We start from the raw sequence: 16,679 nt of genomic DNA, 5'->3' as shown, positions 1-16,679 counted from the left end.
CTCTTAACCACTAAGCCATCATCACTCCAACCCTAAGGACAAGTTTTTGATAGCATTTATTGAGTCAAACAGCATGCACCTTTGTCCCAGTGTGTGGTCTCCATGGGAACAAGGGTTCAAAGGCAATTGCTACATCACAGCATCAAGGATAGTTAGGGACAATCTATCGAAAGCAGAGTTAAGAGCTGGGGATGTGGCTTGGGGATAGTAAACTTGTCTTATACACACACACAGGTGCACACATACACACACATACTCACACATACACACACATACACACACACACACATACATACACACACACATCTTACTTTTGATCAGGTTAGTCCCCCACCCATGTGTGTCTATCTTCCTGCCTACCTGCCTGCCTCTCTATGTGTCTGTCTCTCTCTCTCTGCCTCCCCCCACCCCTGCCTCTATGTGTTTATCTGTCTCTCTGCCCCCTTCTACTGGTCTGAACTTTATTTTCTCATTTTAAAATTTACAGTTTTGGTAATCCTGAAGCTGTTTAGGATTTTTAAAGGATTACTTTATTAATTTGTTGTTTGTTTTTCCGGGACAGGGTTTCTCAGCGTAGCCTTAGCTATCCTGGAACTCACTCTGTAGACCAGCCTGGCCTTGAACTCACAAAGATCCACCTGCCTCGACCTCTGCCTCCTGAGTGCTGGAATTAAAGATGTGTGCCACCACCGCTTGGTCCTTGATTTATTTCTTTTTGTTGTTGCTGTTGTTGCTATTTAATTTAAAAACTTTTTTCTTTTAAAAATCTTGATCTTAATTCCAGGAAAATAACACAAGCTCTGCCCTTGAGCATCAGTTCTGACCTTCCCTTACTCATGTTTGGCCATTTGAGCTGTTGGGAGCAGTACTCAGACGTCTCTCTGAAACAGTGTGTGAGGGTGTGAGGCGACCTTCACAGCCCTTTTTGGGTCCTCAGCAAAGACTCACCCGCCGCCATCCTGCAGTAGAGGCTTGCATTTTCTGCCCACACCCCAGGGATTCACCAAGGTGCCCATTTCCAGGAAAACAAAAAAACTTCAAGTGTGACCAGGGAGAGACAAGAGCCCAGCCTTCACACCCAGTGGCGAGGGCTGGCCTGTGTGGCTTGCTGCTTGTTCAGCCAGTGACAAAATCAGGCTAGGAGGACAGCAAGACTGGTCTGTCACCTGCCCCATCTAAACAGACAGGCAAGGCTGTCAAAGTCCTTTCTCTGGCCTGCCCTTCCACCAATCAATCAGCCCCTTTCTCTGGCCTGCCCTTCCACCAATCAGCCCCTTTCTCTGGCCTGCCCTTCCACCAATCAATCAGCCCCTTTCTCTGGCCTGCCCTTCCACCAATCAGCCTCTTTCTCTGGCCTGCCCTTCCACCAATCAGCCCCTTTCTCTGGCCTGCCCTTCCACCAATCAGCCCCTTTCTCTGGCCTGCCCTTCCACCAATCAGCCCCTTTCTCTGGCCTGCCCTTCCACCAATCAATCAGCCCCTTTCTCTGGCCTGCCCTTCCACCAATCAGCCTCTTTCTCTGGCCTGCCCTTCCACCAATCAGCCCCTTTCTCTGGCCTGCCCTTCCACCAATCAGCACACAGAACACGCTCTTAGATCTGGGCCTGAGAGTCTTGCCAGTAGTGACTCACAGAGTGCTGAATGAAACTTGTGTATGTGTATGGGTTAATTTTCAAAGCTGAATTCTTTTTTCCTTTGGCCAATGAGATCACCAATAATAGATAATTTTTCATTTTTGTTTAGGAGACCAAAATGGGATCGTGAAAAGGCTTGCAAAATGGAAATCCCACCTAGCATGGTGGGGGCCTGTTTGTCACTTCATGGTCTCAGTATGACTGCATGTCCTCTGGTCGCCACTTACACATTCCATGGGGAAAGAAAAGGGAGGATGTAGCAGCCCCTGTCATGGCTTTTCTACATTTTTTTCCCCCTGAAAAATGGAAATCGTGCAGGTGCCATTCCACTGATTTCTGTCCCTAATGATAGGTCCTCTGGCCACCTCTAGTGTAGTCATGAGCCAGGGTGAGTGTGATGGCCACGGCTTGTTCCCATTCTGCCACTGTGTGTCTTTGTCTGGAGCCCGAGCGGAGGTGGGTAAAGTATGTCAGGCACAGATGATCTTTGATAAAGAAAAGCCAGAAGCACCCCATTGTGCTATGGAGTGTTTAAATCTCTCTCCGCCATCTGCTCCCCTCAACACATCCGCACCAGCAACCCTGTCTCAGGAGCAGCAGTGTCTGGGAGGGTTTTTGGAAAGGGCTCTTGAGTGACAGGTGTGAGGATGATGGCAGCGCCGCTATCCTGCAATGCTGGGGACGCTTTGGGGAGCCCGTGTGTCTGCAAAGGTTGTCAGGAGGAAGATTTAAGGTCATGCCTTGGCTCAGGCTCTGTGAGCCTCTGGATTCTGCAGTCGCTGTCAAGTGCACCGGGCTTGCACGGTGTCCTTGGCATTGGCTGGGGCGAGCCTGGGGTTTGGATCGTGGCTTTAGATGTTGGAGGGTTTTATTTTGTCATCCATGTTGCTCTGAGATCCTTCAACTAAGCCGAGTCAGCCCTAAAGTGGCTTGGCTGCCCCTGCCATCTGGGACGGCCTTGCTTGCTGCAGATGCTTCTCTCCTGCTGTTCCTGTGTCACTGAAGAAATTAGCTTCCCTGTCCTGGGAGCTTGTTCCTGCTGATGTTCATACAGGAGGCCCAGCTGGCTGGGCTCCTGGGCAAGGTCCTCGCCATTAGACCAGACTAGGGAGCACCTGACCGTGGACATGATGAGGGAGAGCAAACAGCTGCTCCTGAAAGATGGCGTCTTGGCTGCCACCATCCAGGCTTGCCATTCATGGGATGTTTTGTTGACAGATCCAACTCCTCGTATGCCCTCACCCATACCCCAGCACAGGAGAACATGGCTTAGCACAGAGCAGGGGCTGATGTCTTGACCTCTCATCCCCGAGGCAAGGGCCAGATCACCCATGTGAAGTGATGAGTCTGGTCATGTGTGATATCAAATGCTGCCATATGTAAGTGTAGGAAAAGAGTTGTGAAAACGTGAAGAGGAGGTGATGGGAGAGAAGAGGAGGGGATAGAGGGGAAGGGAGGGTATGGAGGGTAGAGGAGAAGTCGGGCTGTGTAGCAGTTTCTCCTGAGATTGAAACGTTCTATCTCCCAGGGAAGCTCCTTTAGACAGAAGGAAACTCAAAACAGCTTCAGAAAGTACCCAAAAGTGGCCAGATTTGACAGGCCCCTCCCTTCTAAGAGTAGACAATAGAGACTACAGAGTCACTCTCAGACAAGCCTCAGCGGCAAAGACGACTTGAGACCAGCCCAGTCCATCTGAGTCACTTGGAAAGGACACTCTAACTGTTGAGCTGCCTGCAGGCTGTGCAGTGAACTCCAGGCTCTGCTCCTGCAATCCAGTGGCCCCAATAGAACCCATAGGTTCACCAAGCTGGACTTCGGTGGTATCTGTACTTTGGTTTGTTGTGGCTCCCGGTCTGGGCTGAGCAGATGTGTTTCTCCTCAAGAAAATCTTGTCACACAACGAGGACCAGGAGGTGGGGGAAGAAAAGGAAAGAGGAAGGGGAAGAAAGGAAAGGAAGAAGAGGAGGGGAGGGGGATGAGGAGAAGAGAAGGCTGGGGGAAGAGGGAGGAGAAAGGAAGGAAGGAGGAGGAGAAGGAAGGGAGAAGGCTCACATGATAAAGGCTTGTGATGTGCTAGGGGTCGCCCTGTGAGAAAAGCTTAAATCATCCGTGCGCTCTTTTAAGGTGACGCTGAGACTCCATTTCTTCCTCTCTGCTTCCCAGCTACCATGAAGTGAGCAGGTTCTTCCAATCCATGTGACTCCTGTGACAGCCTAAGCCTGTGACCTGAAAGCCATAGCCAAGACAAGTCTTTCCTACACTGGAGCTGGTCCTCAGCTACTTGTTACACTGAGCACAGATGGTTAGCACAGTCACCAGCCATGTCTGGCAGATGTGTGCCTTGTAACTGCTCCTCCTGATTCGTGCTTAGGGAGCCTGTCCCAACCCAGTGCTCTCCGGGAGCTGACCTTCACTGGCTTCCCCAGTGGCTTCCTGACTCCTCTCTTTCCTTCCCCAACTTGTATCTGAATTACCCTTAGCTATGTGCCCTGCAGTGACAGAAGGAGCACAGGCTGTGTGTGCCCATGAACAGTAACTTTTGTTGCTCACAGCTCTGAAGGCTGACAGTCTAGCCCACCTGCTGTGTGTGGACACTCCCTCGATACCTGTTGCTATGATAGGATATTCTGACCAAAGCAACTTAAAGGGAAGGAAAAGGGGTTTATTCCAGGTTACAGTTCAAGGGTTCCGTCCTTCATGGTGAGAAAGGCTCTGGAGGTGGCAGGAGATTGATGTAGCCACTCACATCACATTCACAATCAGGAGATAGAAATGTGAATGCCCAGCGGGGGGGGGGGGGGGGGGGGTGGTGGTGGTTCATTCCTCTTATTCCAGCACCTGGTGTTGGGGACTGCAGACCACCAGACCCTGAATTTCTTGTAAACAACTTGTTTTCCTCTGCTCTGAGCAGGATGCAGCTGCTCTAAACACGAGACCCTGATGGCATGGGAGTGGGTTCTGATGAGTCTGTAGCTGAAAGATCCCAAGAGCTGGGGTGTGGTCAGAGCCCTGTATAAGCTGCCCCTGAACACAATAAAGAGGGTGTTCTTGTTTCAAGGATGACCCATGTCTCTGTGTGTCTTTGTGTGTTTAAATCTCCAGGCCCTTGCCCGAGACTCATGAACCATCTCGTAGGGCAGGCACCACACTACAGGTGTAGTACCCTAGTACATGTAGTACAGGCAGAAGGTACAAGTGGAGGCCCCAGCAAGATCAGGAACTACGGAGACACTGAGAGATCACCCTCGGGAATGGTGAGGTTGGATTGAAGATGGGCATATGCATTTCAATCCCCAGGCTCTTGCCTGATAGCGGTTCCCGGTGGTGCAGGAGGCACTGTTGAGATTGGGAACTAAAGGTTCTCTGAGGGATACCCTCTAGAAGGCTGGCCAGCAGGAAAGTAATAAAAGTAATAAAGAGGAGGCAGGAGGGCGAATTGAAGGCCTTGAAAAGATGGAATGTGCACGGATGTATGTTGTGTTTTCTTTTGGTTTTTTGAATTATTGTGTTTTCTTTTTTGACTGGAGATGAGAACAGACCCCTGAAGGTCACCATGAAGGGCCCACAAACATACTTCACCCAATAAATAGCAGGAAGTAGTTTAGAGAGAGAACTATGCCCAAATTCCCTACTGGAAGTTGCAGGGGAGGAGGAGCATTGTGGGCAACAACTGAGGCAGCAGAGGAAGGTGGCAGCAGCGTCTTGGTTCGGAGTCCTGCTCTGCTCCCCATACAAACCCGGAGCAAGCACAACTCAGGCCAGAAGGCGGCTGGAGCAGAGCTTTGTGAGGGAGGCAGCCGACTGCTGTGAGTGCTCATGGAGAAACCCAGAAGGTAGCGGCAGTGCCAGGAGCCGCGCCCAGGAGTTTGTGGAGAGAGTGGCAAGCTTTCTCCCAGGGGCAGCAGAAGGCATGTGGCCTAGGCCCAGTCAGTCAGTGCCCTGCCTGGTGGGGTCACTCTGGCCGAGAGAGACTTTAGGATCACCTTAGCCTGTAGTGGCTGCTGTTGTCACTGTTGGGGACTCCAGACTACCAGACCCTGAATTTCCTGTAAAAAACTTGTTATTCTTGCAGCTGTTCTGAGCAAAACAACTTGTTTTCCTGTGTTTGCAGCTGCTCTGAGCACGAGACCCTGCTGGCAGGGGTGTGGTTTCTGGTGGGCCTGCAGCTGAAAGATCCCGAGAGCTGGGGTGTGGCCAGAGCACTAGATAAGCTGCCCCTAAACACAATAAAGGGGGCATTCTTGTTTCAAGGATGACCCCTGTTTCTGTCTCTTTCTCTGTGTGTGTGTCTTTAAATCTTTAGGCCCTTACCTGAGACTCGCAAACCGTCCTGTAGTGCACTATGGGGGTAGTACCATAGTACAGGTAGTACAGGTGAACTGTACAACTTGGGAGGCAGAAGCAGGCGGATCTCTGAGTTCGAGGCCAGCCTGGTCTATAAGAGCTGCTAGTTCCAGGACAGCCAGGGCTGTTACACAGAGAAACTCTGTCTCAAAAAAAAAACAAAAGAAAAAAGAAAGAAACGTGAATGCATGCTGGTACTCAGTTCTCTTTCTCCACGTATACAGTCCAGGATCCCATCCAGAGAATGGCCGCCCACAGTGGGAAGGTCTTGCCACCTCAGTGAACACAATATAATCCCCTGCAAATAATGCTCAGAGGGCTATCTCCTTGGGGATTCCAGTCAAGTTGATAGCTAACACCCTGCCCCTGGCTGGGTTCTCTGGCAGAAAGAGTGGGGGTAGAGCCAGACCTGCAGGACTCCCTGGGGCTGAACGGGATGATGAGGGTCACTACTTAGCCTTCCCAGTTTGGGCACCTGTGAGATAACACATCCACTGAGTTGGGAGTCTGTCAAAGCAGGATCTTGTTTGATGGTATCAAGCAGGGAATTATAAAGGGTTGTAATGGGAGTAGAGAAGCCTGGGATGGGCCAAGGTTTAGCAAAGAACAGGGCCAATAATATTCTGCCATGTTAGCGGCTGGGTAGCCAGAGAAAGGTCTCCAAACTTGAGCTGGGCCCAGGAAATTACCCTAGGCCTCACCAAACTCAAGTTAGGCTTAGGAAGTTACAGTGGGCCTCATGCCTCATGAGGCCAAACAACACCCATGATCAGTCATGCTAAATCCCAGATTGAGGGCTATACCATCTTGACCAATTCCCTCCCCTAAGGCCGTAGCCTTGAAAGTTAGGATCAGTGTTCCACCGTGGTGGGAGATGCATCAGACCGTAACCACACGCTCAACCCCAATGTGCAGTCCAGAGCCAACCTGGAGGAAGCTGTCCTGCAGGAGCACATAACCAGGGCTAGCTTTTAGAGTGCTCCCGGAAGACAGACTGCCACCATGGCCCTATGCTCGGCTGTGGTGAATTTCCCAGGCAGGAAGCGACTCCACTCCCTGCATTGAGGATGGCTCTTCACACACTTTCTTAGCCTTTGCTGTTGCAGTCATCCCTGGCCAGGTGATTACATAAGAGTCCCCCTTGCCAACTGTCACCAAGGCCACCTAGATGCTCAAGACCTCCACAGCCCCAGCGCGAGCTGACTGCAGGCTGGCGGAAACTTCTCACTGCTTGTACTAGTCCTTTTTTTTTTCCCAAAGAAGGAAAACCAACAACATACATTTCCTGCAAAATTAAGATGAGTTGAGAGGCCAGGGAGACACATGGAGGGCAACAAATCCCAGCCCTAGCTGAGGAGCTATTGGCAGCCAATGGCTGCTGGGAAAAGGAGTCAGTTTTCTTTGAAGGTGCAACTCCTAGAAGTTCCACCAGGCTCCATGAGCAACAGTATTTGGGTACCCCAAACTAGACTCATTGAGGGGGGGGGGGAGAGAACACATGGAATTTGGTTGGTAGGGAGGTGGTGGGGGTGGGTCTGAGAGGAGTTGGGGGAGGCAGATGAATATAATCAAAATACATTGTATGTAATTCTAGGAAAATAAAAATATTCTGAAAATGAAAAAGAGGCTGGGAGGAAGTGTTCAGCTTGGAAACGGCACCGGTTTCCTGGACACCATCTGTGCAAGGCTTCATCCAAGGGCAGGATTATGCAGGTGTCCTCTTTCCTTGCCTGCCCTTTCTCTGTGGACTGCATGACCTCGGGTGACTCATTTAGTCTTTTGGGCTTTGGCCTCTTCATCTGCAGGGTGAGATGGGTTTCCAGGCATGCCTAGCCCCACAGTCTCCTCAGAGACACCTCCTTTTGTCACTCCCTCCCTCTGCTCCCTCTACAAGCAAGGACTGGCCTGGCTGGAAACTGAGTGCCAAGGGGTCAGCAGAGTGTACATACTTCTCCCAGGTACACTATTTGGCCTAGGATTCAACCTTTAGGTAGACGGTAGCCAGACTCTAGCTAGGGCTTTCTCGGCCATTGGTTTACCTCAGTGGCATTTTCACAGAAATAGCAAAAGGGTGTTTGTGTCCCCAGTGTGCCTCAAGAGAGTGGCCCTGGAGAAGGACAGGCCAAGGGACGGTAGTGCCCTCATTCAGAGCCCTGTGGAACACAGAGAGGTGCGATAGGGGTACCTAGCTCTACCCAATGGCTGGCCAGTGCCAGCTCCAGCTTTTCTCAAGCCTCGTGCCTGTCCCTTCTGCTTCCCTGAGTGTGTCACTCACTGTCCCCACACCTTAGAGCAAGCAGCTCATCTAGAGAGAAGAAGAGGCAATCAGCGGAAAGCAGCAAACTGTGCTGAAGGGCAAAGGAGTCATGGCTCCTGGGGCAGAAAGAGGTGAAAGGTGAGTAGTGGAGGGGTTATCTCCTACAGTCTCTAGCCCACCCCAGCCCCGACCAGAAGTCCAGACAGTTCAGAGTGTGTGAGGAGGAAGTAAGCCTACATAAAACTCTCTCAGCAGGCCAGGCATCACATGCCTGGGAGTCTAGCGGTTGGGGAGGCTTGAGGCAGGAGGATGAAAGTTCAAGCTACCCTGGGCTCTGTAGCAAGCCTATACCCTGAAGGGAGAGAGGGAAGGGGGAAAGTGAGGAGGGGGTTAGAGAGAGCAAAAGGAAAGGAGGGGAAGACTGTGACAAAATAATATAATTTCCAGTGAGAAACACCTCCATGCATTTAGAGATAATAAAGGAAAAGCTATCTCGGGCCTTATGCGGAAATTCAGGCCCCATGTCCAACACCAAATGTTCCAGACTTTTTCTTTTGAGCTACCAACCAGCTCGCAAATCATGACATGGGGACTACTTATTAGTTATGAATGCTCGACTTTATCGTATGCTTGTCCCACTAGCTCATATAACTTAACCTCTTTCTCTTCATCTACATTTTGCCTAGGATTTTTTTTGCTACATTTTAATCTTTCTTTTCTTCTGTATGTCTGTCTTTTACTTCTTCTCTTGTCTAGTTAGCAGCTGTCTGACTTCTGACCCTGGGTGTGTCCCTGTCTTTCTCTTTCATTTTCTTCTTCTCTCTAACCTACTATTTATTTCTCCTCCTCCTTATTCTCTCTGCCCACCAGCCCCCACCTATCCCTCTTCTGCCTGGATGCTGGCCATTTAGTTTTTTATTAGACCAGTCAGGTGCCCTAGGCAGGCAAGGTGCAATAGCAATGCATCTTTACATAATGCAGCATAAACAAATGTGACACACCTTTACACTGTTAAAGAAATATTCCACAGATAAACAAATACGACACACCTTTACACTGTTAAAGAAATATTCCACAGATAAACAAATACGACACACCTTTACACTGTTAAAGAAATATTCCACAGATAAACAAATGTGACACACCTTTACACTGTTAAAGAAATATTCCACAGATAAACAAATACGACACACCTTTACACTGTTAAATATTCCACAGATAAACAAATACGACACACCTTTACACTGTTAAAGAAATATTCCACAGATAAACAAATGTGACACACCTTTACACTGTTAAAGAAATATTCCACAGATAAATGTGACACACCTTTACACTGTTAAAGAAATATTCCACAGATAAACAAATGTGACACACCTTTACACTGTTAAAGAAATATTCCACAGATAAATGTGACACACCTTTACACTGTTAAAGAAATATTCCACAGATAAACAAATGTGACACACCTTTACACTGTTAAAGAAATATTCCACAGATAAACAAATGTGACACACCTTTACACTGTTAAATATTCCACAGATAAATGTGACACACCTTTACACTGTTAAAGAACTATTCCACAGATAAATGTGACACACCTTTACACTGTTAAAGAAATATTCCACAGATAAACAAATGTGACACACCTTTACACTGTTAAATATTCCACAGATAAATGTGACACACCTTTACACTGTTAAAGAACTATTCCACAGATAAATGTGACACACCTTTACACTGTTAAAGAAATATTCCACAGATAAACAAATGTGACACACCTTTACACTGTTAAAGAAATATTCCACAGATAAATGTGACACACCTTTACACTGTTAAAGAAATATTCCACAGATAAACAAATACGACACACCTTTATACTGTTAAAGAAATATTCCACAGATAAACAAAAGTGACACACCTTTGCACTGTTAAATATTCCACAGATAAACAAATGTGACACACCTTTACACAGTTACAGTAATAGTCCACAGCATAAACAAATGTAACACACCTTTGCCTAGTTAAAGTAATAGTCCACAACAGACCAGGACTCAGTGGTGGTTGTGACCCCGCATTGCACACTTAGGTTGCCCTTTTGAGGCAGGTTCTTTGATATAGGATGAGCCTAATAGTTGGTCAGTCCCAGTGAACAAACATTTACAGCTTAGCATCCTAATTTTGTTTATTTCTAACAGGTCTGATGAACACACTACTTTACCTTTGGGGTATTTTGGAGACAATGTTCCCTTAGCTGAATTCTACTTTGTGTGGTTTAATATCTCCTAAGCAAATCTATTAGTATATCCTTTATGACATAATTATATTACTTTGAGTTTCTTCTATATCAAGACCATGAAGGAGAAGGAAGGAGGAAGGAGAGGGAATTAAGGAAAGAGGAAGGGAGGAAGGCAGGCAAAGGGAGGGCACCACTCTCTCCATGCTCTGTGTGGCATTCGTACACAAAGAACGAAACAGTGACAGTGTGGCAAGAGGGCTGAGAGCATCCTGTCCTTTCAGGCAGGCAGGTGCACAGTGGCTGGGAGCAGGGGTACAGGGGTGGGGTGGGGTGGGGCTTGCCAAGCTGGAAGGCTGTGTGTTCAAGGAAGCTTCAGAAGGTGAGAGCCTGAGGCAGGCGCATCTCAGCCTTCCTTTCAGTTCTATAGCTTTAGAGATACACACTGAACACCCATGGTCTTCCCTCCTATCCCGGGAGTCTGACCACCTAGTCACAGGGCCGACCACCTTGGTACCTGCGGGGTGCTCCCTGTGCCCTCACCCTTCGCCATTCCTCTTGCACCATCAGGTTTGGTTTTGGGTTAGAATTCACGTTTTGAGCAGCTGGGGGTTTAAAGCTCCTCCATGTGAGCATGTGCTCTGTCGTTTCAAAACTGGAGCTGAGGGTCCAGGGGAAAGTTACAGGATTCCAACAGGGCGGGGGTGGGGGTGGGGTGACAAGCGAGGAAAGACAACTAGAGAAGGGTGGTTGTTTCTTTAAGGGTTAACAGAAGGAATGGAGGCTGAAGCTTTGGAGCAGTTAGCATCCAGGGAAAAAAGGCTTGGCTAACCAATGATTTGAATGAAAATGAGTTGGTAAAAAAAACCTCAGGAGTATGACCTCAGAACAATAACAAACCACTTTAGGCGAAGCTGGTTCCTGGAAGGAACGGTCTTACTTGAGTTCTACTAAAAGTTGTTTGGTAAAATGCAGGGAAACTGGATGAAAAATAGCAAAAAGGAGAGCAAGGGACTAAAAGAACATTTTCTGAGTCTAATAGAAATAGCGTCTGATTTTCTGTGCTGAATGATGCGCACACGAGGGCTTCTGGGGACGTCAGGATGGTGGAGTCTCTTTGGTAAGGGGAAGTGACTGAGAGGAACAGAAAGGAAGAAAACTAACAGGGAGGCTGGGTGGGCGGGGCAAACAATTCATCCATCTGTCAGCAACAGCTCACAGATTACAGGTCAACTCGACACACATAGAACTACCTCTCACTTGAGCTATGATTGCTTAAAAATGCTTCACAAAAAGCAAAGCTTTCCCCACCTGCCCAACATATCAGGATAAAAAAAAATAGGAAAAAAGGAATCACGGGTAGGAACACGCTCAGTTAAAGAAGCCCCCATCACGTGCTGATGGCATGTGAGGGAGACAAGAGTGTTTTGGGATAACACAAGCAAACTCTTAGGTATTTGGATGCAGCTCTTTGAACATTCGAATCTGGGTTTGGTTTCCTTTCCTCTCAATGAGGCTGTTTGAAGCTGAAAAGAACTTTGCTGTGCACCTAGCACTAATCACGTAGCTGCAAACACTTGCTCCAGTAATTGGTATAGCAGCTCTAAATCTCTTATGTCCATCTGCAGAAGAGAAACGGAGGTGCAGGAAGGCAGGCTAACTTGTCACAGGCTGTAGGCTAAGTCCCCATATAATTTATTTTTGGGGATGTGAGTGTACCTCTGTTTCTGCGTATACCCATGCATGTGGGTGCTCAAGGAGGTCAGAAGAGAGCCTTAGATGCTTATGGGTGCTGGGAATTGAAGTTGGTCCTCCAGCCCCTCCCCTTGCAACTTATGAAAGAAACAAACTACTACAACAAATATTGCTGTGCCTGCCCTATGTACCGAATTCCAATTCTCTGTCCCTTTAGTGGGTGGGGGTGGCTCCTTCAGTTCCTTTTTTCAATGCGCGCACACACACACGCCTGTGTCTAGGGATAATATGTAGTGTGATTTTTCATATCATAAACATTTACATAATGCTATGGGTTGGATAAATGTGCCCTCAAGGCCTGTGTGTTAAAAGCTTAGCTCCCAGCCCCTGGTGCTATATAACAGATGCTTTAATGGGAGGCCTTCTGGCCCCTGGAGTAGTTCCCTTAAAGGGGTGATTGTGAGCCCTTGGTCCCATCTTCCTCTTTTCTCACCTTTGCATTTTGGCCATCAGGTGACCGTTTTGCTACACCCTGTAGTGCTCCTTGTCTCACGGCTGCCCCTAAGGCAAGAGGGCCAATTGGTCACCCTCTAACACAGCCGTTCTCAACCTCCTGATCCTGGGACCCTTTAACACAGCTCCCCATGCCATGGTGACCCCTACCATAAAAAATAATAGTTGCTGGGCGGTGGTGGCACACGCCTTTAATCCCAGCACTCGGGAGGCAGAGGCAGGCGGATCTCTGTGGGTTTGAGGTCAGTCTGGTCTACAAGAGCTAGTTCCAGGACAGCTAGGGCTATTACACAGAGAAACCCTACCTTGAAAAAAACAAAAAATAGCTGTTATTATTATTATTATTATTATTATTATTTTGGCTTTTTTGAGACAGAATTTCTCTGTAGCCCTGGCTGTTCTGGAATTCACTATGTAGAACAGGTTGGCCTCGACTCATAGAGACTCAACTGCCTCTGTCTCCCGAGTGCTGGGATGAAAGGCGTGTGCCACCAACTGCCAGCCATAAAATTATTATTATTGCTACTTCATACCTGTAATTTTCCTACTGTTATGAATCATAATGTAAATATCTGTGTTTTCCAACGGTCCTTGGGGGCCATGAGCTACAGTTTGAGAATGGCTGCTTTAAACCCCCGAACATGTGTGGCAAAACCAGCCTTTTCCCTTTGAAGTCAGACATGTTTCGGGGGGCAGTACAGACTTGGTTGTAACACACTGCTTAGGGAACATTTTTGTGCCACTTGGTTCTTCCACCAATTCTACTACTGTGATGGTGAACTCTGCCTGTGGCCATGTCTTTGGTATGTGTACACCACCCAGTGGGGGCACCACTTGCCACGTTTCGTTACAGATCTTTTGAAATGTGGCTGGTTCAAAGGGAGATGGGACATGGGTAGAAAATACACCGCAGATTTCAAAGACAGTGTGATAAATAGGATAAGCACCTTAGTAATGATTTTTTAGCGTTTTTTGTTGAAATGATAATAGTTTTTATACTACGATAAACAAAATACGCTATTGACTTCACTTGTTTTTTGTTTCTAGACTGCTGAACTGAAAGACCCTGCACCTTCCATCTGTGGTGCATGCGGCATTTCTACAGGAGAGTGCTAACGGGGCTGGAGAGACGGCTCAGTGGTTAAGAGCACTGGCTATTCTTCCAGAGGAGCTAGGTTCAATTCCCAGCACTCACGTGGCCGCTCACAACTGTCTGTAACTCCAGTTCCAGAGGATCTAGAATCTTCACACAGACATGCATGTAGAAAAAGCACCAATGTAAATGAAATAAAAATGAATATTTTTAAAAAATGAAATCCTAGTTAATAAATTAAGATGATGTTTTAGGAGCATTAACTTTGGGTGTCTTTTCATTTTATTTACAATTTATTCTATCTTTCATTGCATGGTGTCTTGCCTACTGTGTGTTTGTGCATCATTTGCATGCCTCGTGACCGTGGATGCTGGAAGAGCGCATCATGTCTCCCAGAACTGGAGTGACATACAGCTGTGAACTGCCCAAGTGGATGCTGGGAATCAAACCAAGGTCCTCTGGAGGAGCAGCCAGTGCTAGTAACCCCTGAGCCCCTGATGATATTTTAATCTGTTGCCAATCTAGGTTTTGTTAACAGGAAAAGGAAGAACGCCCCACATGCAAGTGGGAATACATTTTATATTACTTCACACAGATAATTATCCCAAGTATCAGAACACTTTGTATTCTAGCAAAGCACAGACTGGATGATTAATAATGAAGAGATTTTTGTGCACAGCTGCAGAGGCTGAGAAGGCTAAGGTTAAGGAGCCATGTTTGTCCATGGGGCTTACAGCTCTGTCATAATATGACAATAGGCATTGTGACTAGAGAACAAGAGGGGGCAGAACATGCTCTTAGGGCAAGCCTAGTCCCTTCAAGGGAATTCATTTCTAAAGTAACATGAACTCATCCATGTGACTCAACTAATGACTCATAAAGGTGCTACCCTTGACCATCAGGACGTTTCTCTCACACGAACTTTGGAGACACAGTCCTGCTATTGCAATACATAAAATACCCACTCAGATTTCCTATGATGCTATGGAGCTAAGTGAAGCTAAACAACTGTCCAAAGTCATACCAGGCAGGCAGGCTGCTCAAGCCTGGCCTTTTAGCCACAAACCTGATGGAACAAGGTACCCTGAGAAGCCATGTAAACCTGCCCAAGAAGGTCCAGCCGCAGCTTAACTGGGTGAGGCCTCTCACACAATCTCTCCGTATCTCAGTGGTACCCCTCTTTTCTAACTTTCATCGGCATGGATGTACAGACAAACACTTATTTCAGCAATTTCAGCTTTAATGAAGCCAGAATAGGGAGCATTTTTCTGACATCTGTTTCCAATGTTGTGAAGTCAGCTCTATTCTTTGCCACTAATTATATTAACTATTTTTAGGGCAAACTGTCAATGTGCCATACTTATTCATGCTTCCTACATTCCCAATTTGTTTTTTAGCCATATCTATTTATAACTTGAGTTTTTTAAAGAGATGCCCTCATTCTGCCAATGATAAATTTGGGGCTTGTAATTAAGTTATAAAACACATTGTGGGGGGATGACATATCATGAGGATATTATTGGTGGCTACTAGATTGCTTTTTGAATTCTGCATAAAAACGTTAACACTTGGAATTATAAAGTTACAGATTAGGGAGAACCTGAGATCACCTACCTGTAGATTTTAGACCATAGACTCAGTGTCAGGGAAGCTCTGTGACCTTGTGATCCTGGGGCTGCTATTAGAACCCTTGTTAATGTCAGTTTCCTTCTCAAATAGAATAAAAGTGTCTGTCCCAGAGTTTCTCAAGGGATTAGAGGAGGGTCTTAATTATTTATTGTCACTTTCATTCCAGAGTGGTAGTGATAACTGCTATCTTACCGTACTTTCCTCCAGAGATCTCCAGAGGTGTCTCCTCTCTTCTGGCACATCTGTTCCAATTTCAACAGACCTCCATTTTCTGCCAAGACTTAGGAACCTCCCCTTTGGGTGGAGAGGTCCTGGGTTAGAAGGAAGCCCTACAGTTTTATTCAGTGAGAAACATTTTTCCGTCAAAGACACTTAGTCCCACAAGGGCTTACATTTCCTGGATCCCCGCCCCTTTTGGGTAACTAGCCCATCATGTCATATTGTGACGTTGTGTCCTGTTGGGGACAGCAGACCACCAGACTCTGAGTTTCTTGTAAACAACTTGTTTACCTGTGCCTGCAGCTGCTCTGAGCACGAGATCCTGATGGCAGGGGAGTGGGTTCTTGTGAGCCTGCAGCTGAAAGATCCTGAGAGCTGGGGCGTGGCTATCAGTTAAGGATCCCTATATAAGCTTCCCTGGAGCACAACGAAGTTGGCATTCTTGTATCAAGGATGACTTGTTTCTCTGTCTGTGTGCGTGTGTGTTAAGTCTCCAGCTTAGTTTCCAGCTTGCGTACCATCCTGTAATGCAGGCACTACTGTGCCCCACCAATGGGGTGGAATGCAGTCTCCACCTAAGTCAGGGCTAAAAGGCAGTGGGCATTTTCTTGAGTACTTTTGCTGTTTTGGTTTGGGTTCTGGTGTGGTCATTTTTTCAAAAGGAAATCACCTTGTCAAATATCACTTTGTTTCTGAGTTTCTTTATGCAACACTGTAATTATTCTTTTCCCCACACTTCCTCTACTTCCTCTGTTTGGGACACTCTTCGCAGCTCAGAAGAAAACAGTTCTGAGACCCATAACTTAAAAACCTCAAAACACCTCCAGCATTCCATTTCTGGAAGATCTGGCTGCATAAACCCTGCCCAAGGCGGCTGAAATCAGACGTCCCTGCTCTACTTGGGATTGGCCACTGTGACTTCCACATTCCTGTTCCCTTTTTTTTTCATGATTTTTATTTTGTGTTCATTGGTGTTTGCCTGTATGTATGTCCCTGTGAGGGTGTCAGATTCCCTGGAACTGAAGTTACAGATAGGTGTAAGCTGCCTTGTGGGTCCTG

This window comes from Microtus oregoni, unplaced genomic scaffold (genome assembly GCF_018167655.1).
Source record: "Microtus oregoni isolate MIOR12 unplaced genomic scaffold, Mior012 000015F_ref0000493, whole genome shotgun sequence".
In the NCBI taxonomy this organism is placed as follows: Eukaryota; Metazoa; Chordata; class Mammalia; order Rodentia; family Cricetidae; genus Microtus; species Microtus oregoni.
This window is presented reverse-complemented; position numbering follows the sequence as displayed.